The sequence below is a fragment of the Canis lupus genome, chromosome 14 (assembly GCF_003254725.2).
Source record: "Canis lupus dingo isolate Sandy chromosome 14, ASM325472v2, whole genome shotgun sequence".
In the NCBI taxonomy this organism is placed as follows: Eukaryota; Metazoa; Chordata; class Mammalia; order Carnivora; family Canidae; genus Canis; species Canis lupus.
This window is the reverse complement of record NC_064256.1, coordinates 39,892,829-39,916,060: the sequence shown is the minus strand read 5'-3', so window position 1 is coordinate 39,916,060 and position 23,232 is coordinate 39,892,829. Positions and strand designations below refer to the sequence as shown.

Genomic DNA, 23,232 nt, shown 5'->3' with positions numbered 1-23,232 from the left:
ATTTATTGGGAGAGAAGAGTAACAGGGACAAGTAAAGGTTTCTAATTCTCTTCTAGGTAAGGAGAATACAGGAGTAGGTAAGGAGTAGTTAGCGGCATTGAAGCAGTTGATGGGATTTTATTAAATCTTTATCAGAGATTTCAGTGCACAGTGATGCTGAGCATCTTTTCAGGTTTGTGGGCCATCTTTATGTCTTTTTTGGAAGAATGTTCAGATCCTTTGCCCACTTTTTAATCAGATTGATTGATTTTATTTATTTATTTATTTATTTATTTATTTATTATTTATTTATTTATTTATTTTGGTGTTGAGTTATCTAAGTTCTTTATATATTTTGGATATTAACCTCTTATTGACTCTATCATTTGCAAATATCTTCTCCCATTCAGTAGGTTGCCTTTTTGTTTTGTTGATGGTTTCCTTCACTCTGTAAAAGATTTTTATTTTGATGCAGTCCCAATAGTTTGTTTTTGCTTTTGTTTTCCTTGCCTCAGGAGGCATATCGAGAAAGATGTTGCTATGACTGATGTCAGAGACATTACTGCCTATGTTATCTTCTAGGATTTGTAGTTTCAAGTTTCACATCACATTTAGGTCTTTAATCCATTTTGAATTTATTGTTGTGTATGGTGTTAGAAAGTGGTCCAGTTTCATTCTTTTGCATATAGCTGTATAGTTTCCCTAATACCATTTATTGAAGAGACTGTCTTTTCCCCAAATATGTAAACAGCCTAAGTACCCAACTACAGATGAATGGGTAAGGAAGATGTATGTGTGTGTGTGTACACACAGGCACACACACTCACATATATACACAATGGGGTAATATGCAGCCATAAAAAGGTTGGTATCCTGCCATTTGCATAATGTGGATGGACCTAGAGGGTATTGTGCTAAGTGAAGTAAGTCAGACTGAGAAAGACAGATACCATTTGATTTTACTCATATGTGGACTCTTTAAAAACAAAATGAATGAATAGACAAAAAAGCAGAATCAGCCTGTAAATACAGAGAACAAACTGATGGCTGCCAGAGGTTGGGGGAGTGGTGAGCAAAACTGTTGAAGAGGTTTGGGAGATATAGGCTTCTAGTTATGGAATGAATAAGTCATGGGAATTAAAGGTACAGCATAGGGAATAGAGTCAATGATACTGTAATAGCCTTGTGTGGTGACAGATAATAGCTACACTTTTGGTGAGGATGGCATAATATATGGAGAAATTTAATCACTGTTGTACATCTTAAACTAATGTAACATTGTATGTCAGCTATACTCAGAAAAAAAATTAAGAAAAAAAAAGAAACTTCAATACACAGGTGGCTTCCTGAGGTCTTTAAGGTAAAATCTCTAGAGAAATATATCAGAATAAATTTCAGTGGCATACATACATGTTACCGAAGAAGCTATGTCTCAGAGAGATTAGGTGATTTGTCCAAAGCCACACAGCAAGAAATGGTGGAGTTGAGGTAGAAATTTAGGTCTTTTTCTTTTTTCCTCCAAACCTATTATCTTTCTTTTTTAGAGCACTAATACCTGTCCCTCAGGCTTGTAGTATTTAGGAACATGTGGCTTGGATGCTGACATGCAGATGAAACCTCTGATACTAGCTTTGTGACCTGGCCAAACTATTTGGCTTCTTCAAAGTTTACTTTCTAGTTAGATTAACATAAGGATTATAATATCTGTTTGCATGAGGTTGAGGATCAGAAGAGATAATCTGTGTACATTTTGTGAATCTGAAAATACTTTATAGTAAGTGATTATTGTTGTCCTAATTTAACAGCACATCTAAGTTCCAGATAGTTCAAAGAAGTTGAATTCGTGTTTCTTGATTTCTATCCATGGGAATTATAGACTTTTCAGTTCTGGAAGGAACTTAGAAAACCACTTAACATGCTATTTCCTCATCTTATAAGTGAATATCTATGACTTATTATGCTTAGTTGGCTTCTCAGGGTCACCTGTCAAATTAATGGCATCACCACCACTACTAGCACCATTTATTGGACTTTTATGTACCAGGCACTGTGCTGGGTATTTCCCATGTATTATTTCGAGTCCTAATAATATCTTTATGTAGGAAGTGTTATACCTATTTTGATGATAAAGAAAGTGAAATTTAGGATGATCTCACTTGCTAAAGTAGAAAAGCCAGGATTTGAACCAGAATCTATCTGACTGCAGTGGCCATGTTCGTAGTACAATGTAAACTGCCTCCCAAATGCCAGGAATGAAACTTCAGCCTCTGACTCCAATTAGTGAAACATGGGCTTCTCACACCACATCTAAATTTTCTTTAAAGAATATGTTAGTATTAACAAGTGTAAAATTTGAGTCATTTAAGTAGCCTTTTAAAAAATGAATTTCTTTTCTAGTTATATGAGAGGATTCCAAGATGATAGGATTCCTATATATATATATTTTTTTTTTTTGAGAGAGAGTGCATGTATGTGCATGTATGAATGGGAAGGGGCAGGGGGAGAGGAAGAGGGAGAGAATCTCAAGCAGACTCCATGCTGTCAGGGAGCCTGACTGGGTGGCCCTCAATCCCAGGATCCTGAGATCATGACTCCAGCCAAAATCAAGAGTCTGATGGCTCAACTGACTAAGGCACTCAGGAACCGCCCCCCATGTTGGTTTTTTGAATGGATTTCTTTTTCAAGGATAGTTCTGAAAAAGAGGTCTGATTTGTGGTTATCAAAGGCAGGGGGTAGAGATGGTGGGGAAATTGGATGAAGATGGTCAAAAGGTACAAACTTCCAGTTGAAAAGTAAATAAGCACTGGAGAAATAATACACAACATGATGGCTGTAGTTAACACCGCTAGATGGTATATTTGAAAGTTGCCAAGAGAGTAGATCCTAAAAGTTCTCATCACAAAGGGAAAAAACCATTAAAAAAATTATTGTTGTAACTGTATGAGGTGATGGATGTTAATTAAATTTATTGTAGTGGTCATTTCACATTATATGTATGTCAAGTCATTATGCTGTACAGTTTAAACTGATACAGTGCTATTTATCAACTTGTCAATGGGAAAAACATAAAAGTGATCTGGTCACCACTTGGGAGGCTCTTGAAATAAGAACCAGATGAAAAAATCCTGGTTTTTGCATTTTGATTTTAGAAGGTAGAGTGTCAAATCTTAAAAACAAGTCAGAGGAAGTTGAATAGACTAGGTAATGGACACAGGAAAAGGAGGGATCAGAGAGAACTCAATTTAGGTTCAATGACAAGAAAATTGATTTTGGCATTTATTCATTCAGCAAATATTTAGGGAGCACCTACTCTGCTTGATAATTCCTATTATAAATGCTGGAGGCACAACTCTGAAAGGATAAATGGTTCTTGGCAGTGATGATAATGTTGGGTAGGTTGGTTAGAGCATGGATAGTGTAGATGCTCATGGTATAGCCAGGTGAAGATGTTTGTTGGAGTCCTGAAACTCTGCTGTGAAGTTAGAAGATGAGAAGACAGGAGTAGAGATAAGAAAGATGAGGGCATCTCTCTCTCTCTCTCTCTCTCTGGTATATTTTTTAATTGGAGTTCAATTTGCTGACATATAGTATAACACCCAGGGCTCATCCCGTCAAGTGCCTCCCCCCCCAGTGCCTGTCACCCAGTCACTCCAACCCCCCCACCCACCTCCCCTTCCACTACCCCTTGTTCGTTTCCCAGAGTTAGAAGTCTCTCATGTTCTGTCTCCCTCTCTGATATTTCTCATTCATTTTCTCTCCTTTCCCCTTTAATCCTCTTCACTCCATATGAATGAGACTATATAATATTTGTCCTTCTCCGATTGGCGTACTTCACTCATCATAATACCCTCCAGTTTTATCCACGTCGAAGCAAATGGTGGGATTCATCATTTCTAATGGTTGAGTAATATTCCACTGCATAGAGACCACATCTTCTTTATCAATTCATTGAGGGCATCTCTATAAAATATGAGGTCACCTGTAAACTCATCAAAGGCATAGAAATGTAAGAACAAGGGGTATTAATGAGAAAGAAAGAAAAAGCTGCAATAGCATTGAGAGTAATTTGAGTGGGAATTAGGATGGCAGTATGTCAGAGAGAAGAAAGAGACAGCTTACATTTAGAGAATAACAGAAGAAGTAGGTCGGTCACTGGATGTGAGAACTGAAAAAAAATGAATGTATTTAACAAGGAGAAGATTATTGTTGATCTTAAAGCAATTTGAATTATTTTTGCTACGTTATTACTCACTAAAGCCCATGCTTAATTCAGATTTTCTTGGTTTTTACCTAATGTCCTTTTTCGGCTCCAGGATCCTATCCAGGATACCACATTACAATTAGTCAGTATGTCTCCTTAGGTCTCCCTTAGCTGGAACAATTTTGCAGACTTCCTTTGTATTTAATGGTCTTGACAGTTTTGAGGAGTATGAGTCATCTATTTTATAAAATGTCCCTTAATTGGGATTTGTCTGATATTTTTGTCATGCTTAGACTAGGGTTCTGGATTTTTGGGAGGAAGACCACAGAAATATAATGCTGTTTTCATCATTCATATCAAGATACCTGCTGTCATTATGACTTGTCACTGATGGTGTTAATCTTTACCTCCTATCTGAGCTGTAGTGTCACTCAGATTTCTGCCCTGTAAAATTACTCTTTTCTCCCTATTTTAATTATTTTTTAACCTGTTAAATTTTGATATAGTTTCCATTTATAGAAAAGTTACAATGATAATACAAGGAGTTCCTTTATACCCTCTACTTAGATTCACCAAGTGTGAATCTCTCCATATATATAAAAAATATATCCATATGTATACATATATATAAAATATATATATGTATTTTTTCTTTTGTTCTGAACTATCTGGAAGTAAGTTGGCAACATTGTGCCCTTTTATTCCTAAATAGTTAAGTATGTATTTCCTAAGCACAAGAACATTTCTCTTTCATAACCTGTACATGATTGTCATTAGAAAATTTCACATTCATTATTACTATATTATCTATCCATAATCCTTAGTCAAATTTTATTATTTATTCTAATAATGTCCTTTATAGTTGTTTCCAATTCTAAGATCATGATCCCATCCAGAATTACAGATTGCCTTTAGTTATCATGCCTCCTTGGTATCTTTTACTATGAGACAGTTGCTCGGCTTTTCTTTGTCTTTCTTGACTATGACAGAGTACTGGCCAATTATTTTATTGACTGCCCCTCAATCTGGGTTTGCCTGATGTATCCTTGTGATAAGATTTGGGTTGTGCATTTTTGGCTGGACTTCCCACAGATGTGATGTTCTGTTTTTTTCAGTACTTTGTATTAGGAGGCAGATGATATCTGTTTGTTCCAATATTAGTGAGGTTAACTATGGTTACTTGGCTAAGCTGATGTTTTTGTGGTTTCTTCACTCTAAACTTCCTGTTTTTTCTGTTGTAATTAGAAATTAAGAGAATACTTTAAGACTTTCAAAGTAGCCTGTTCTTCATTGAATTTTCACATGCTAGTTTCAGTATTCATTAATGCTTTTCTAGTTGTATGTTTATTGGCATTCCATTAAGAAAATACTTTCCTTTCTCAGTTTATTTATATTAGTATATATTTACAGGTTATTATGTTATTCAGTGTTTATAGTCTGTTACTGTCCTTTACTGTCATTATTTTGATGCTAAATTGTCCCAGATATGGTCAGTGGGAACCCTTTCAAGTTGATTACTGTGTCCATGTAATATGTTCCCATTAGTTTTTGAGTACTTCATATAACAAGATGTATCTGGTCCATTTGTACCCAAGTCCTGGAATCAGCCTTTTCTTTAAGAAGCCTTGGTTCATTTTAGTGGTGAATGATATTTAGATACCAAAATCTAGGTGCTTGATGTGCTTAAGCTACTGGTGAGTCATTGCATCTAAATTCTTGTAGTTGGACAGAGCTAGAAAATATGTCTTCTACATGAATATTTAAACATATTTGCACATATTTGTATTTATTTTTCTGTCTTTTGTGGTAACTAGTTTCCAAGAGGTCCCCTTAGTGAGCCATATTTTTTAGTGTTCACATTTTCCTCTAGAATCTGGGCTGGCCCTGTGACTTGCTTCTGACAAATAGAGTATGATGGAAGTGATGCTATGTGACTTCTAAGGATGGGTCATGAGAAACCTTGCAGCTTTTTCTTGGGCCTCTTAGAATGCTCACTCTTGGAATGCTTTCTCTTAGAACCCAGCTGTTTTGCTGTGAAAAGACCATGTGCACATGCTCTGGTTGGTAGCTCCTGATGAGCTCCCAGCTTGTAGACAACACCAACTGTTTGCCATGTGATTAAGCCATCTTGTATGTTCCAGCCCAGTTGAATCTCTGGATGACTATACCTCAAACAGTATCACATGGTAGAATAGTGAACCTAACCAGTCAACTCATTAGACTATTTTCAAATGTAGCTTTTATTATTATTCAGGTATGGTGAGGCCAAAAGATCAGGAGATGACTGCCATTGAAAAGATAGTTTGTTACATTACCTAAGAGGAGGAGGCACACCATGCTATGCAGGGCCACATGGGGCAAGCACGAGGATTATTCAGGAGGCGGAGGGAGAGAGGGGAAGATGTAGGCAAGAGATTTTATTGTAGTTTCTCTGAGAAAGGCAAGGGTGGATAAGTAGGTTTAGGATTGGCTAGTTTGAATAATTCCAGTAAGCTCTTTGGACACAGCAGGAGTCCCTATTTCTCTAGTAGCTCTGGAAAGATTAAGGCAGGTAGCTAGTGACCTGGAGTGTTAGAGCTAGATAAAGAGGTGATGGTGGTGGTACAGGATTTAGGATTAGTTGGTTTGCATATGAAAGTCACAGAATTGTCTAGTCCTGGGGGGTACTCTCTTCAGAATCAGCTGTCTCAGGTGCCAGAAGATCAGAAAATACAGAAAATAAAAAAGGTATGATTAACACAATTATAGGAGATAGCAAAATGATTATTCTTTTAAGCTACTACTTAGTTTTGTGATAGTTTGGTATGCACCTTGTGTATCTAAGACTGTCTTTATTTACCCATCTACTTATCCACCTATCCACTCTCCTACCTACCTACCTACCTGCCTACCTGCCTACCTGCAATAACTATTTTTTTTTTCCTGCGATAACTATTAATTCACTTTGGTAACTCCAATTCCAGTCTAACACCACAGGCTACATTCTGGTCTTTTTCCTTTCCATTTCTGTAATTCTCTTCTTCATTAGTGAGAAACTAAGCTGCCATCATTCTCGACATATTTACTCTGTTCAAACCTTTAATTCAAAGAAAGTAGCTTCAGAATTGCTAACCTATACAATGAGAAGCAAATTTATAATTAGAGTTAAGTGTTCATAGTTTATTAGATAAAATTACATACAAAAATGCATAAATTATAGTTTGAGGCTCAGTGACTTCTGAAAATGCATACACTTCATGTAACCTATGCTACTCTCAAAATATAGAATATTTCAATTCCTCAGAACATATCTTCATGCTTTTCTCCAGTCAGTGCCCAGCACTTGCCCTATCCCACCCTAAGCTGAGCCTTCTGCTTTTTCTTTGCTAAAGGTTAGTTTTACCTGTTTTAGAATATTCTTAATACTCTCTACCTCCTCTACTGGTACTGCCCTATTCTAAGATACCATAATTTTTTACCCCTTGGCTTCTAAAAATCTCTGTACTTATAATTTAATTGGCTGGTTCCTAAGCTTTTCTCCACATTAGTATCACTTAATCCCAGATATTTTGATTTAGGTGGGATGGCTGTGGCTTTGGCATTGGAACTTTTAAAAAGCTCCCTGCGGGGATGCCTGGGTGTCTCAGCGGTTGAGCGTCTGCCTTTGGCCCAGGGCGTGATCCTGGGGTCCCGAATCGAGTCCCGCGTCAGGCTCCCTGCATGAAGCCTGCTTCTCCCTCTGCCTGTGTCTCTGCCTCTCTCTCTCTCTCTGTGTGTGTTTCTCATGAATAAAAAAATAAATAAAATCTTAAAAATAAAGCTCCCTGGGAAACTCTAATGTGCAGCCATGTTTGGGAACCACTTGTCTCATCCGTTTCAGAACTTAAGAGGACCTAATTATAGGGACTTCCATTATGGTGGTCTTCTCTGTTATATTGCCTCTCTAGTTCAGTAAACATTGAGAATGTGCTTTGGATTGGCTTTAATCAGACATAAAAAAATCTAAATGATGCTGAGGTTATCTGTTGACAACAATGTCATTAATATAGCAATATATTAACCACTAAAAGAAATTAATTTCTTTTAGTGGTTAATATATTGCTATATAAGACATGATATACATCTGTCATTAGTTGTAAAAAAATAACATTTTTTCCATTTATCAGAAACTAAGCATGCTCTTTTTATTATGACAATATTTTTTGAACACTTGCTATGTGCTAGGCATAGTGTTAATTGCTTTATATGGATCATGTTGTTTAATCTTTATAACAACTTTATACAGTAGGAATTGTTATGCCTCTTTTACACAAGAAGAAGTTGAGATATAAAGAGGCTAGGTCACATGGCTACTAATATAGTATATATTAGTTGTATATAGTTTGATGAGGTTCATCAAACCTGAGCAGTTTAATTCCAGGACCTGCCTGCCTTTTTGTTTTGTTTTTGTTTTTGTTTTTTCCTATTGTGATAGAATGCACATTACATAAAATTTACTATTTTTTAACACTTTTAGGTGTACAATTCAGTGGTCTTGAGTACATTCACAATGTTGAATAACCACTGCTGTTTCCAGAATGTTTTCATCATTCCAGATGGAAACTCTGTACTCATTTAACAATAATTCCCATCTCCCCTCCCCCTGCCCCTCTACTCTACTTTGTATCTCTTTGAATTTGCCTATGTTAGGTACCTCATAAGAATGGAATTATATAATACTTATCTTTTTATGTCTGGCTTTTTTCACTTAGACATAACTTTTTCAGGGTTTATCTGTGTTGTAGCAAGTATCAGAATTTCATTCCTTTTTCAAGGTTGAATAATATACCACCATATGTATATCCCACAATCTGTTTATCCATTCATTTGTTGATGGATACTTGGGTTGTTTCTACCTTTTGGCTCCCTATGAATAATGGATAGCCTGCACTTTTAACCACAGTCCTATACAGATGTGTAGTTATTTATTGCTGCCTAGCAAATTACCTAAAACCAACATATTATATTATTTTTTTATTTGTTAGTAGATAATAAACATTTTATTATTCTCACATTTCTGGGGGTTAGGAATTTGTGACTAGTTTATGGTTCTGGCTTGGGCTCTCTCATGAGACTACAGTCAATATATTAGCTGAGGCCACATTCATCTGAAAGTTTGACTGGAGGTGGAGAATCCACTGTCAAAATGACTCATTCACATGGCTACAAGTTGGTGCTGACTATTGTTCTCCTCACATGGGCCTTTCTGCTGGCTGCTTGAGTGTACTCATGACACTTTCCCCAGAGCCAGTGATGCAAAAAAGAGCCAAGTGAAGGCTATATCCTTTTTATGACCTATCCCCAGAAGTCATATAGCATCACTTGAGCTGCATGCTATGCATTAGATGCAGATCATTGAAGCTGACTTGTATTCAAGGGGAAAGGTATTAGTCTTTATCTTTTGAAGGAAGGAGTGTCAAGGAGTTTGTGAACATATTTTAAAATCACCACAACTGGTATACATGAAGAAGAAAATAAGCATTAGTAACAGAAGTAATCCCTTCTAAAATTGTGGTATATATCCGTCTAGAGACATTTTTGGTGTATGTCTAACCTCATATATACTGTTTTATATTCTGTTTTTTTTCCATATTGTATACTAGAAACATGTTTCTATGTATTGTGTTTTTCTATATACTGATTGTTAATTATTCAAATATTTGTCCCAAATGGTATTTCATTGTTGTTTTAATCTGCATTTCTTTTTGTCTCATTTTTGAGATATAACTGACATATAACATTGTTGAATTTTTTTTTATTACTAGTAATGGTGAATGTTTTCATGTTATTATTTGTACTTTTTGTGAATTGCCTTTTCATATATTTGCTCATGTAAAAATTTGGCTTGTTATTTTTCTTTATAAAATGCCCATTATGTGTTAAGGATTCTAAAACATTATCATTAGGTTGTAAATATTTCTTCCTTGCTTATTATTTGTATTAATGGTTTAAGAAAAATAAAGTGTAGAATTTTAGAGTTAGGTTAACAAAAGAATTCTAGTCCAAAGCTTCTGATTTATAGATGAAGATGCCTTATTTTCTGTTTCTCCAGACTCATCCTATCCTTCTTCCACCAGATCTTAACCTATTATATTCACTTGCCCAGATATACTGTGCTCTGCTCACTAAAGAATAGCATGGGGACACCTGGGTGGCTCAGTGATTTAGCACCAGCCTTTAGCTCAGGGCGTGTTCCTGGGGTGCCGAGATCGAGTCGCACATTGGGCTCTCTGCATGGAGCCTGCTTCTCCCTCTACTTGTGTCTCTGCCTCTCTCTCTGTGTGTCTCTCATGAATAAATAAATAAAATCTTTTTTAAAAAAATAAAGAATAGCCTGCATTTGTTGCTATTTGCATTTAACAGGGAAGCCTTCCTTAACCCCAATTAACCACTGATGATGTATTAGTAAAAGCCACCAGGTTGTGGGAGAGGTTTTGACTTTTTAAAAATTAAGCAACTTGTGGGACACCTGGCTGGCTCAGTTGGTAGAGCATGTGACTCTTGATCTCAGAGTTGTGGGTTCAAGCCCCATGCTGGGTGTAGAGATTACTTTAAAAAAAATAAAAATCTTAAAAAAAATGTAAGCAACATGCTAGGTTTCTTCAATGATGCTCGGTATGCTTCCTGTATCTTTTCATAAGACCATATTTTGATCATGCGTTTGTTGCTCAGCAAATCTAGACAGAACATGGGGGCTTAAATGACATACTGTTGTTTATACTTCATTTCTTCCCAAAATGGAATTGAAGAGACTGAACTTTCATTATTTCACTTACAGTGCTGAGAATTTTACCTTGTTAATAGATAGATGTTGGTTAGATTAAATTCACCCCACTTCTAAAGTTATCAAAATGAGGTACTTATTAGTGAGAAGAAAAATTCAAATATCTGCTTATGAGTTTATCCATCCTATGATCTAAGAAAAGGTTAAAATATTTAATACTTAGATAATTAAATCTTATTACAAAGCTTAGAGATTTCTGGTGGGAAAATGTGGTATGACTTAATATTAGGATATTCATCAAAAGGAATAAATTATTTACTGGGAAGGAACAACATCTGAATCTTTTACATTCTTCTTTGGCTGTATATAATTACTGAAGTGTATCTATCACAAGTGATAAAGAACTTGGCTCAAGTTTCAAAGATGCGAGAATTTGATTGTATAAACTGAAGGAAGTACTGTGTAGCAAGAGTAATGCTGAGTTTTGGTGACTCTTATACATGGTTAGGATTTTTTCTGTTTATATGATCGAATGTCTTTAATTTGGACACAAACATTTTATCTACTTTCAACCGATCTTGTTTTCTCTACCCCTTTAAGCATTTCTCCCTACTCCATTATATGAAGAAAATTATTATAGATGATTTATATTGGCTTTATACTTTTTTTTTTTGAGATTTATTTATTTACTTTAGAGAGACAGGGTAGGGGCAGAGGAAGAGGGAGAGAATCTCAAGCAGTGAGATTGAGATTGAAGTGAGTATGAAGCCCAGTGCACGCTTTGATCCCAGGACCCTGAGATCATGACCTGAGCCAAAACCAAGAGTCAGATGCTTGAGCTCAGTCAACTGACTGAACACTCAGGCACCCCAGGCTTTGTACTTGCCATAAATAAAAATAAATAAAAACTCCCATAAATAAAAACTTAAATTTTACTAATCCCTGTACTAAAAAATATAAAAGACCATGAATTATACCATGTCCAAAAAAATGGGAGTGAACTTTAAAAATAATTGGGCTCCTGCCAGGGTTAGCATCTCAATTGATTATAGAACCAGATGACTTTAGGGAATTTTCTTCTTTGTTTTTAATTTATTATAAAGATTTTCAAATAGAAGGATTGGATTAAGCAGCTTCAGCTAATATATCAGATTCTTCATAGATACTTACCTAATCTCTTACTCTGGTCTTTGTTTCTTTTGAGCTCTAATTTCCTAGGATAGGCATATTTCTTGACAGCCAGGTGAATTAATTGTTCTTAAAGCCTGGATCTTGCTACTTAAAAAGTCCATCAATGGGGGAACCTCGGTTGCCCCAACCTGGCTCACTGGTTGAGCGCCTGCCTTTGGCTCAGGTCATGATCCTGGGGTCCTGGGACTGAGTCCCACATCAGGGTCCACAGGGAGCCTGCTTCTACCTCTGCCTATGTCTCTGCCTCTCTCTGTGTCTCTCCACGAATAAATAAATAAAATCTTAAAAAAAAAGAAAAAGTCTGTCAGTGTTAGCAAGTGCAGAACCTGACTCACCTCATTCCTCCACTTTTAGAAATTAAGAATGTTTATTTTGATATGTGTGAGAATCATCAACTGTGAGAAGTAAAAGTGGTCTCATAGATTATTTTACAGATGAGGAGACTGAAGGACTGATGTGCTAATAATTCATCCAAGATAACAGCCTATTAGTGGCAGAAATGCTTCTTTAATTGAACGATGTGTCTCTCATTTAGGATTAAGACTTTTTATCTCTTGCCCTTATTGGCCTAATTTCCTTGCCAGATGATATGCAATAATAGCCACTACTTTTACTGTTAAATAAAAAATAATCTTTTTTTTTAAAGATTTTTTATTTATTTATTCATAGAGACACACAGAGAGAATGAGAGTCAGAGACACAGGCAGAGGTAGAAGCAGGCTCCATGCAGAGAGCCTGACGTGGGACTCGATCCAGGGTCTCCAGGATCATGCCCTTGGCTGTAGGCAGCACTAAACCGCTGAGCCACTGGGGCTGCCCAATAAAAAATAATCTTAAAACTCACAATAAAGAAACCTTTCATACAGGATTTGCCGAGATTTCATATATTGTATGATTTTTTCTTAAGATTTTATTTATTTATTTTACAGAGAGAGCATAATCAGGGGGAGCAGTAGTCAGAATGATAGGGAGAAGCAGGCTTGGCTCCCCCCTGAACAGGTAGCCTGATGTAGGTCTCGATGTGGGGCTTGATCCCAGGATTGGGATCATAACCTGAGCCAAAGGCAGACACTTAACCTGTGGAGCCACCCAGGTGTCCCACTCATGTATTATATGGTTTAAGAGTTGTCAATCCTCTCCCCAGTCTGTGGTGGTAAAGTGGCTTCTCTTTTCTGGATACTGAGCTGTGAGGACTTTTTATGTAAGGGTAGTTCACTTAAGACTTTCAATTTCTAATTCTAGGGCACAAGGTTAAGGAAAGAGCACTCTGGAGGCTCTCTGAAACTTTTTCTTATCTTGGAGAATTAAAGTTTAATTTCTGGTCAAGCTAGTTTTGTTAAGGAGAGTTGGTAACTGCCTATTTCACATGCAGAATTTTCAAGTCAGGGGGAAAGTAAGCTTATAGGTTATCCTAGAAATAGCAGGTAGGTAAAGAAGTTTAGCATTTTAGAAATAAGGTCCTCATTTCTAGCAAACTCCATGTCACTGCTAGTCTGAAGTAGCCTAATTGTCATTAGGAAAGAATTGGTTTCTTAAAAAGGAAAAATAATGGGGAAAACTTCTTAAGAGCTTTATTACATTCTTTCTCATGAAATTATTTCTGCAACGTATTGATTAATATCTAACTTTAAGAATTTTATGTAGGCATTTCACCATTATGATTTTGAAATATGGAAAGTCCTTGCAAATATTCTTAGATTGCCTTCTGTCTGTCTGCCTTGTAAAAGATCCTTTTAGTTAAATGGACCATCCTCCTTAAATGATGTCATTAGCTCAGATTGAAAAGACATTGCCTGCAGGGAAATCATTTAATTGAACTAAAGTGCCTTATTTCTGTAGATCTGGGAGCATCTCACTCACTCTTATCTTCAGATTAGATAATTTATATCAGATAATTTTTTCAACTCTATGAATGATAAAATGTTGAGAAGTAATCTCCCTTTTAAGGTATTTTGGTGTTTCATAGTTTTCCATTTATATCAAAGTTAGAATCGATGGTTCTTAATATGTAGACTAAAGTCTTATTTTCAGATTAAAAAGTGTCTTATTTCATTAGACTAAGTTATTTATGCATTTGCATTATACAGGTCAGTGGTTTCAAAATAAATGTTTGTGACTTCTATAGAAATAAGTAGTTTTGCTCTTGAGATCTTTCCTCACTTTTGCTATCATTTTTGTTTGTTTTTTTTAAGTAAGGTTTATTGAGGTATCATTTACATAAAAAATTCATCCTTTTATATGTGTAGTTTGTTGGTTTTTGACAAATGTATGTGGCTAACCACTACCGCAGAGTCCAGATAAGATATAGAACATTGCCATCACTATAAAGAGTTCCCTTATGCCCCTTTGTAGTCAATCCCTTGTTTCCATTTCCAGCTCCTGGCAGCCATGATCTAATTTTTGCTCCTATAGTTTTGTCTTTTCCAGAAGGTCGTATGAGTGGAATCATGCAATTGGTAGCCAGGGAAGTTTGGCTTCTTACAATATACCTGTGTTGTTGCGTGTTTACTTCATTTCTTTTTATTTTTGAGTACTCTTTCATCATTGTATGGATGTACCACCACTTGTTTATCCATTCACTAATGATGAATACTTGATTAATATAATATGAGTAAACCCACTATAAATGTTTGAGACAGGTCTTTGTGAAGGCATATGTTTTATTTCTCTTAGAAGTGGGATTTTTGGGTCATATGATAAATGTATGTTTAACTTTGTAAGAAACTCCCAAATTGGGGAGCCTGGGTGGCTCAGTGGTTTAGTGCCGCCTTCAGCCTACGGCCTGATCCTGGAAATCCAGGATCAGGTCCCATGTCAGGCTCCCTCTGTAGAGCCTGCTTCTCCCTCTGCCTGTGTCTCTGCCTCTCTCTCTCTCTCTCTCTCTCTCTCTCTCTCTCTCTCTCTCTGTCTCTCACAGATAAATAAAATCTTTAAGATAAAAAAAGGAACTCCCAAATTGTTTTACCAAATTGCCATACCATTTTGCATTCCCACCAGCAATGAGAATAACAGTTGTTATGTACCCTCACCAGTGCTTGTTGGTATTTTCTGTCTTTTCATTTTAATCTTTCAAGTAGGTATATTAGGGATTGTGCTACTTTTTAATTCTACTGCTTACTTATCATAATTTTAATCCTGAATCATAAGAATTTAAAATCAGGAGCAACCAAAACATAGCAACTACCTACTTATTAGTTGAATCTGTTTAAAGATACTGGATTGGTTTGGTTCATGATTCTAAAACTGATTATAATCATCCTAGTTAAAAAAAAATTCAGTTGAACTCAGTGCATTCTAATCACTTTGGTTGTTGTAGAATTGAAATCACTATCATCAAGTATACCAGTCATATTTCTAAATATGCGACGTAATAATGCTGGTTGAAGCAACACATGACTCTTCATCTCTTGGAGTTTGTCCTGTTAAGAAAGATTTTATTGAATTTTCTTGGCAACTATGTATATGCTGCTGCTTTTCTACTTGGATTAGCATTATTTTGAAAGGGGGATATTTACATGTAGGTTAAGGGTGAGTGAATATGGTCCAAAGTTTTCTTTACAATTTCCAAAGCATTAATTGTTTTGTCTTGGATGCCTGAAAAAACTTAGAAATGCCAGGATATTAGTAGTAAAACATGAAATGTTTTATTAAAATCACTAATATGTGAAGTCTCCTATAGCACCAAATAGAGCAGTAGATGAAATCACGTTGGTAATTGAATTATGTCTAGTAAAACCTATTCCCAGGATTTCTTCTGAAAGCTGGTTTGCTCTTAAATAACTGTGCTTCCTATTTTCCTGTATCAAAATGTTTTGTAACTCTTGATGTAAAACTCACATGTAAGATTTCGAAAAGTTCACCTTATTAAATTCAGATGATTTCATGTTATACCGCACTTCTACAATCATTTGATATGAACCTCACCAAAATCAGTTGCAACAACATTCAATTTTCTCCCAGTCTCTAGTTCATTGCTAGGTCAGCAAACTTGTATGGAGAAGAGAATGAAAGGGCACACTGGTCTGAAACAGGTAATAGGCAGCTTTTTGTATCCAGGTGAGAAGGTTCTTTGCTTCCAGACCTAAGTAATTACGGGGGTAAGAATCCTCCGATAATTCAGCCAATAAAGGTGTTTAATGATAGAATGAACAGTTAGAGGTGATGATTAATTAGCCTGGGCACTTTGGGCTGGCCAGTGTGCACACAGTAGTACATACTGGCCATCAGCTGGTAAGCACGCAGTCTTGTAAAGGGCTTTCTGCTCTGACACTGGTCATATATCATTGCAGCTGTGCCCTTTGATTACTGGGAGGGCTTGCAGAGTGATTAATAGCCAGGATCAATGTTTCTGCCCAGCACATGACATTTGGTCACAGAGCAACCATATACTTATTCCCCTTTGGCACAACGCTTAGGAGGAATGAAGGATGAGACCTGCCAATTTATAGCTGAGGAGCTTCCAGTTTATAAAATGAGTCAACTTTGACTGTACAAAATTATTCCCCATTGAAATAATTAGTGCAGCATTAAACACAATTAGAACTAAAACTACAGGAGCATGCTTGCTGAATTCAAGCCAGTTGACAGATGGTTAAGTCCTGATATTTGGCTGCCTACGATGACCAAGAGTTATTATTTTGCTGAGAAAATGAAAAAGCTTGAAAGTAAACAGTGGCTACTCAAAAAAAGAGTAGGTAATATGATGCAAAGTGCCCATTGAAAATACACTGGAATGTTAGCATGTTCAGTGTGACAACTCTATAAATGTCTGGAACACACATAATTGAGTATCTTTGTGTGAATGATGCTTATTATTAATATAGTACACATCCATTTAAAGCATATTGTGTTTAAAATGAAGTCGGTTACATGAGGGTTACTTTAATATGATATGGTTTTGTTTTATTACATATGTTGGGGCTTAGCCTACTTTTAGGGCCACTTATAAGCAAGCATTGCTGGAAGAGAAGTTTTGCTTTATATCAAATACCATGAAAAATTTTACTATGTAGTAAAAATGTTTGAGTTAAATTTTAAATTTAAAACCTTTAATTTGGAATGATATGTAAATTAAGCTCCCTTGTGTTAATTATGTCAATATAATGGGAAAAAGATTATTTCTCAACTTTCCAGCTCTTTCATCAATTAAAATCTATATAACTCTAAGAAAGTGGAACCTATATATTGTGGCCTTTGATTTTGATAATAGTACTTGGCTAATAGTGGTTCACGTTGCATTTGAAGTGCTGGCATTTATAGTTTACAGTGTATTTTGCCATTCCTAATACCAAAGCTAGATGTGCTGAGTCATTTTACATTCTGTTCATAATTACTCCAGAGAGGCTGCATTCAGAAGATTGTCAGGGTCTGTTGAGTATATCATATCATTTTATGATTATTTCCAAGATATTTGCATATAGATGTGTATGTATTTATATGTGAATTAAGCATATGCTTTGAGGGGTGTGAGAATTTGGGATTTGGAAGAAACTCCAGGAAATTTATATGAATAGAATTTCAGTTTTCCAACCTCCACACTTGATTAGCTAGAGCATTTTGTACTTATGGAAACAAAAAATCGGTTTTCTTACTTTCTTGTAAATCCTTAAAAAGGGATAGAAGACTAATACGCTATTTGATATTTATATGTCCCTTTATTTGTAGTTAGAAACATACAGGGCCAATTTAAATTTTGGGAGTTAATCATTTAGTTTATGACATCTCTACAGTTCTTAATCTGTAATGTAAGAATGAATAATCCAGATAATTTCATCTGTATTTATATATTAGCTTTAAAAATTTTTTTAAAAAGAATGCTTCCTGCTTTCTGATTTCTCCTATAACATTCTTTTCTTTTCGATTTTTTCTCTTAACTGCTGGGAAGACTGGATACAAAAGTTCTGTGGCTTATTCAAGACACAGCTGTTATAAGAAAGTAGGACTTACTTCTAATTATTTACCTACTTTTTTTTGTAATTATGACTTTGTAACAAAATATAGTCAGATTTCACGAAATCGAATGAAACATTTTTAATGATATTTTATAAATATCAGATGCATTTTCTTCTGTTTCTTGAAACTGTGGTGATTCTGTTCTTATCTATCTATACATCTTATCTATTCTCTCTTAATTAATATATATTTCCTGAGTTGGTAGGAGTTTAAAAAGAGGTACTTAGAAGTCATTTGTGGCTATGAATTAGAGCAAAATTCTGAGCCTAAACCAAGGAACTTGGCTTTATTCTTACTTGTTTGCTAATCAGGGATAGCTGGACATTGAATACATAAAAACTAAAAACGAATTTAATTGATTCCTTGAAGGCCTTGGGTTTCTACATTTACTTTATTTCCTGTTCCATGTGGATATATAATAAGTGTTCACATGATTAAAAATTAGTTATGGGTAAAGGAGATGCAAAGTGTTGAGTTAATTACAGATTAGATAGTGGCTCCCTAAGAAAGAATGATCTATGGAAGAGAGATAAGATTTTCTTAATCTTAAAAGAAACCTGGAGAACTCCATAGTTAGAATAGAGTAAAAAAATTGTATGCTGAGAGAAACAAGTTATTCTAGAACTGTCAATCTGGGGAGAAAGTATTTGTTTAGATAGAGGCCATAACCTGATTCTGGCTAAGGCACCTGTTTATTACATTAAGGATTTTCCTCTTTACCTGGTGCATGCATGTGCACACATACACAGACCCTTTGAAGGTACCAGGCTCACTTCTGCCTTGGTTCCTAGTACTTTGCCTCGTGTTCTCCTCCGTTCTCCACATACTTCAAAGAATTTTACATGAATACCTATCTGTTCACCACATAGATCTTATGTATAATATTTTTCTGTTTTTGCTTTAGCACCTATCAGTTTCCACATCCCTCCATCTTGACATGACTGGCTCTGTTATGCTCTTCAGCTCAGTGATCACTTGTTTAGCACCCTCTTTCTGGACCACCCTTTCTAAAGTATCTGAGTCTTTAATAAAAATTGGTTTAATGAATGAATTTAACTTTATAATCTATAATTTTTCATTTCTGTACTTGAAGATGGGAATGGCATGGAATTAAGTTAGGAGTTTTTGTGCTGTGTTTGTCTCCTAAAAAGAAAAGTTTTGGGGGTGCATTTCCTCTTGTTGTGATTATCACTTGTTTGTATGATATTGCCCATATAGCTTCTAGACCAGACAAGAGGGGATCTTGTTGGGGCCCTTCTCTACTTATACCCATTCCCACAGGTCCAGTTATTGGAGTCAAGGTGAGGTGCCCAACTCATGTTTATACTTCACCTCACCTTATCTTCTGAACTGTGCCCTGGGTACCAAGGGTCCCTGAAACCCCTGCCCCGACGGCCCTAAACTTGCTCCCAGAGTCTGTATGGGCCTCTTCCCTGGGTCTATCCTCTGGTAGGTTTGGTAGACTGTATTACTGGTAGGTATACTCATAGGCATAGGGAGTCACCATGGGTTTTGTGCAGGGAAGTATGGAGAGATCATGAAAAGGTGGGCATATGTCCAAGGCTCCTTGGAGGTGTGGGATGGAGCCAGGGGGAGGAAGAAAAAAGATGTGGAACTCTCAGGAAACAAGATTCTCATTATGACCCTGCTCTTCCACATTATCATGGTGTGGTGTACGTTTGTCAAGTTTGAAGGATAGACTATGTTTTATAATAGTTTTGTTAGCTTGATATATAATTTATTTTTTAAAAAAGATTTTATTTTTTAAAATTTAAATCTTTAAAAAGATTTGTTTAAAATCTTTAAAAAATTTTTTATTTAATTATGGGAGAGAGAAAGAGAGAGAGAGAAAGCACGAGAGAGGGAAAAACAGACTCCCTGCTGAGCAGGGAGCCTGATTCTGGGCTTAATCCCACGACCCTGGGATCATGGCTCAGGACCCTGAGCCAAAGGCAGATGTTTGACTGACTGAGCCACCCAGGCACCTCAATATATAACTTCTTAATGTTTAGTATTAACCATATGCTATGTAGGTCTCCATTTGTTCCAGGCCCACAGATATCAGGGGAAGGTTTGAATATTGTATCTAAAACTTGGCTTCCTCAAGATCCAAAAAGGCATGGTCCTTTTTGTAGAACTTGAGTATACTGAAGGTGTTTAGCAGGTTGTAAATGTAGGAAAAAATATTTGTACACCTTATGAACAACGAATGACAATTCGGTTTTGCTACAACATTTTATTATGAAAATTTTCAAATATACTTGAAAGAATTTTACACGAATACCCATCTGTTCACCATATAGATCTTATCTTTAACATTTTTTTATTTTTATTTTTTTCATTTTTCTGTTTTTGCTTTAGCACCTATCAGTTTCCACCCCTCCATTCATTCATTCAATTCATCTTATTTTTTGATGCGTTTCAAAGCAAATTGCAGACGCAAATATACTTTCTCCTGAATACTTAAGCATGGGAATTCATTTTTAAAAAATATTTTATTTATTTATTCATGAGAGACAGAGAGAGGCAGAAACACAGGCAGAGGGAGAAGTAGGCTCCGTGCAGGGAGCCCGACATGGGACTCGATCCCTGGACTCCAGGGTCACGCCCTGAGCTGAAGGCGGTGCTAAACCACTGAGCCACCCAGGCTGCCCTGGAATTCATTTTTTAATAGGAGACTAAGTTAAAAAATATAGGAGACTAAGTAAAAAACCTCATTGTATACATTTATGTTTTTAAAATAAATTTTCCCTATAATTTGGTAAACTTTGTTATGTTCAGTCATCAGCAGTGAGTTTGAGCTCTTTGTTAGAAGATGCCTATGTTGGCAACTGTTTATTGTAGCTTGACACAACACATGATGATTTACATCTGATTTTGTTCAAGTAAATCCGACTTTGAGAGTGCAAAGGTGATTATGAATGGCTCATGCCCTTCAGAAACAGATTCTAGTAGGGGACCACAGACAGCAACATGGAGCGTTATAATGCAGAGCGATAAATAGTGATTTTTCTGGTAAATGTTTAATCACTGGCTCTTGGAAGGGGTGGGGAAACACTCTGATGTGGAACATTTGCTGATTTTCCTTGTATAAATACTCCCACCATGGCCGTTGGGAGGAAAAACCTTTCCTCTATTAACTTAGGTCTGAATGGCGGTGGTGGTGGACGGTCTCCTCTCTATTAACTGACAGGAGACAGATCGAGGGGAGGAAAGAAAAAGTTCATTCCCTCTTGTGTGGGAGCACTCGGTACTAAGTAACTCCCTGAAGTACTTAGTAAAAGTTTATATACCATATTTATACACACACACACACACACACACACACACACACACACTCGGAGGTAAAAGTTTATATACCAACTTAAAGGAGAGGGCTTTGGGCTTCCAAGCATGGAAGGTTCCAGTGAGGCTTGGTTACAAAATATTTTTGAAATGTCCTAGTGCCCAAGGTTAGTCATCTCCCTGGCTGGAGACTTCTGGAGTAGATGGGGTAAAGGGTGTTGTGTTGTAAAGCTCTGTTGTTCAATGAGGGCAGTTTCAGTAAGATTTCTTTCTGCATCTGCTGTTGGGTTTTTGGTCCCTTTAGCCTGTTTCAAGCAGCCAACGTGATGTCACTGCAGAGTTATGAAGAGATCGTGACAGCTGGCTTGTGATTCAGCTCCTGCTGCTCCAGCACACCACCAGAGTTTTATAACAGAGGGGTGTCTGTAGGAGGGATCTTCAATCCAGAGGGAGATGTCTGGAAGAGATGGTACTTAAGGATTCTTAAAGGATGAGTAAAAGTGAAATGATGAAGAGTGGGAGAATGAGCTAGTTAATACTGGATTAACAGCGTGTTTATTCAGATCCTGTAGGCTCTTACATATGTTGCCAAGGAGTTTAGAAGTCACAAGCGAGATATTGGAGGATACCAGGTTAGGGCAGTGGCATTTTTTCCCCCCAAAGCATCAGCCTAGTAACAGTATGCCTTGGAGGAAGACCAGAATAAAGGCAGGAAGGATGGAAAGAGAGGAAAAACAAGAGCTATCTAGGAATGTGAGTAGATAAGACTTGGTGACTGACTTGGAGAGGACCAAGTCAATTGTAACTCCTGGATGTTGGCCATTGGCAAATGAATGGGGAATGGTACATTTCACTGTGGCAACTCAAGGAGGAGGGATGATTCGGGAGAGCTAAAAAAATTACTTTGGAACTGCTTTGTGGACACACAAGTAGCAATGTCAGCAGTTTGATTTGGGTCTGGAGCTCAGGAGAGCAATCTAGAATAGTAATATAAGTATTTCAGGAAAGGCCAAATTTGGTACATTATAGTATTCTTTTTTGTGCATGTTTCTAAAATGCATTTTTAAATATAATCTTTTTTTAGTTACTTTTTTTTTTTTGGTAAAAACAAAGACTAACCAATCTCTTTAGAAGATGCCTAAGATAATATTTACTGATTATAATTTGATTTATCATATGGTGATTTACATTTGATTTTATTCTGGCAAATCAGATGTTTTGGCTGATTGAGACTTATCACTCATTACCTTATATTAATTATCAGTTACTTAACTATCAGGTTAAGGTGATTCTTCAGTGCCAACAAAAAAAATTCCTCAACATGTATACAAATGATAAAGTTTTTTATAGCATTTATAGCAGTTAGTAAAATCATCAAACTCTTGTTAGCTGCCAGGATTGTGCCAGATTTTGGGAATATATCAGCCCTGCCCCCATGAAGCTTAAAGGCTAGTGGAGAAACTAGACATTAACCACAAGGCATAGAAGCATTTAAAAAGAGTATCATTTACAGGCATATGACATAAAGGAGAGGTATATGATGCTAATAGGGGAATCTAACCTAGTAAGATGGTCAGGAAGGCTTCGCAGAGGAAAAAGAGTTGGGCTGAGGTTTGAAGTGTGGCTAAAGAACAGTGTGCAGGACAGCGATCATAGGGGGTGTTGCTAAGGAGCTGTTTCTGAAGTCTGAGGAAGAGATGACAGTAGCTTCATCCAGAGAAGTGATAGAGTTGGTAACCAAGACAGAAGTGATAGAGATCCTTAAGGAGGTCAAATCATGGGACTTGGTGATGAATGAGCGGAAAGGGAAGTGTCAAAAGTTGAGTCTTAGCTTTTGATTTAAAGTCCTGTGTTTTTATTTAGGAGTTGGCATTGATTCAGT

The 23,232-nt window shown here is 36.4% G+C and overlaps 1 protein-coding gene and 1 non-coding gene across 4 annotated transcripts in view; both read left to right on the top strand.

The window, feature by feature from the left end:
* Positions 1–23,232, top strand: part of SKAP2 (src kinase associated phosphoprotein 2) — a 178,023-nt gene that overhangs the window by 45,581 nt on the left and 109,210 nt on the right. The window lies entirely within an intron of this gene.
* On the top strand, positions 10,666–10,738 carry TRNAK-CUU (transfer RNA lysine (anticodon CUU)). The gene has a single exon. It is a non-coding gene; the product is annotated as a tRNA-Lys (tRNA).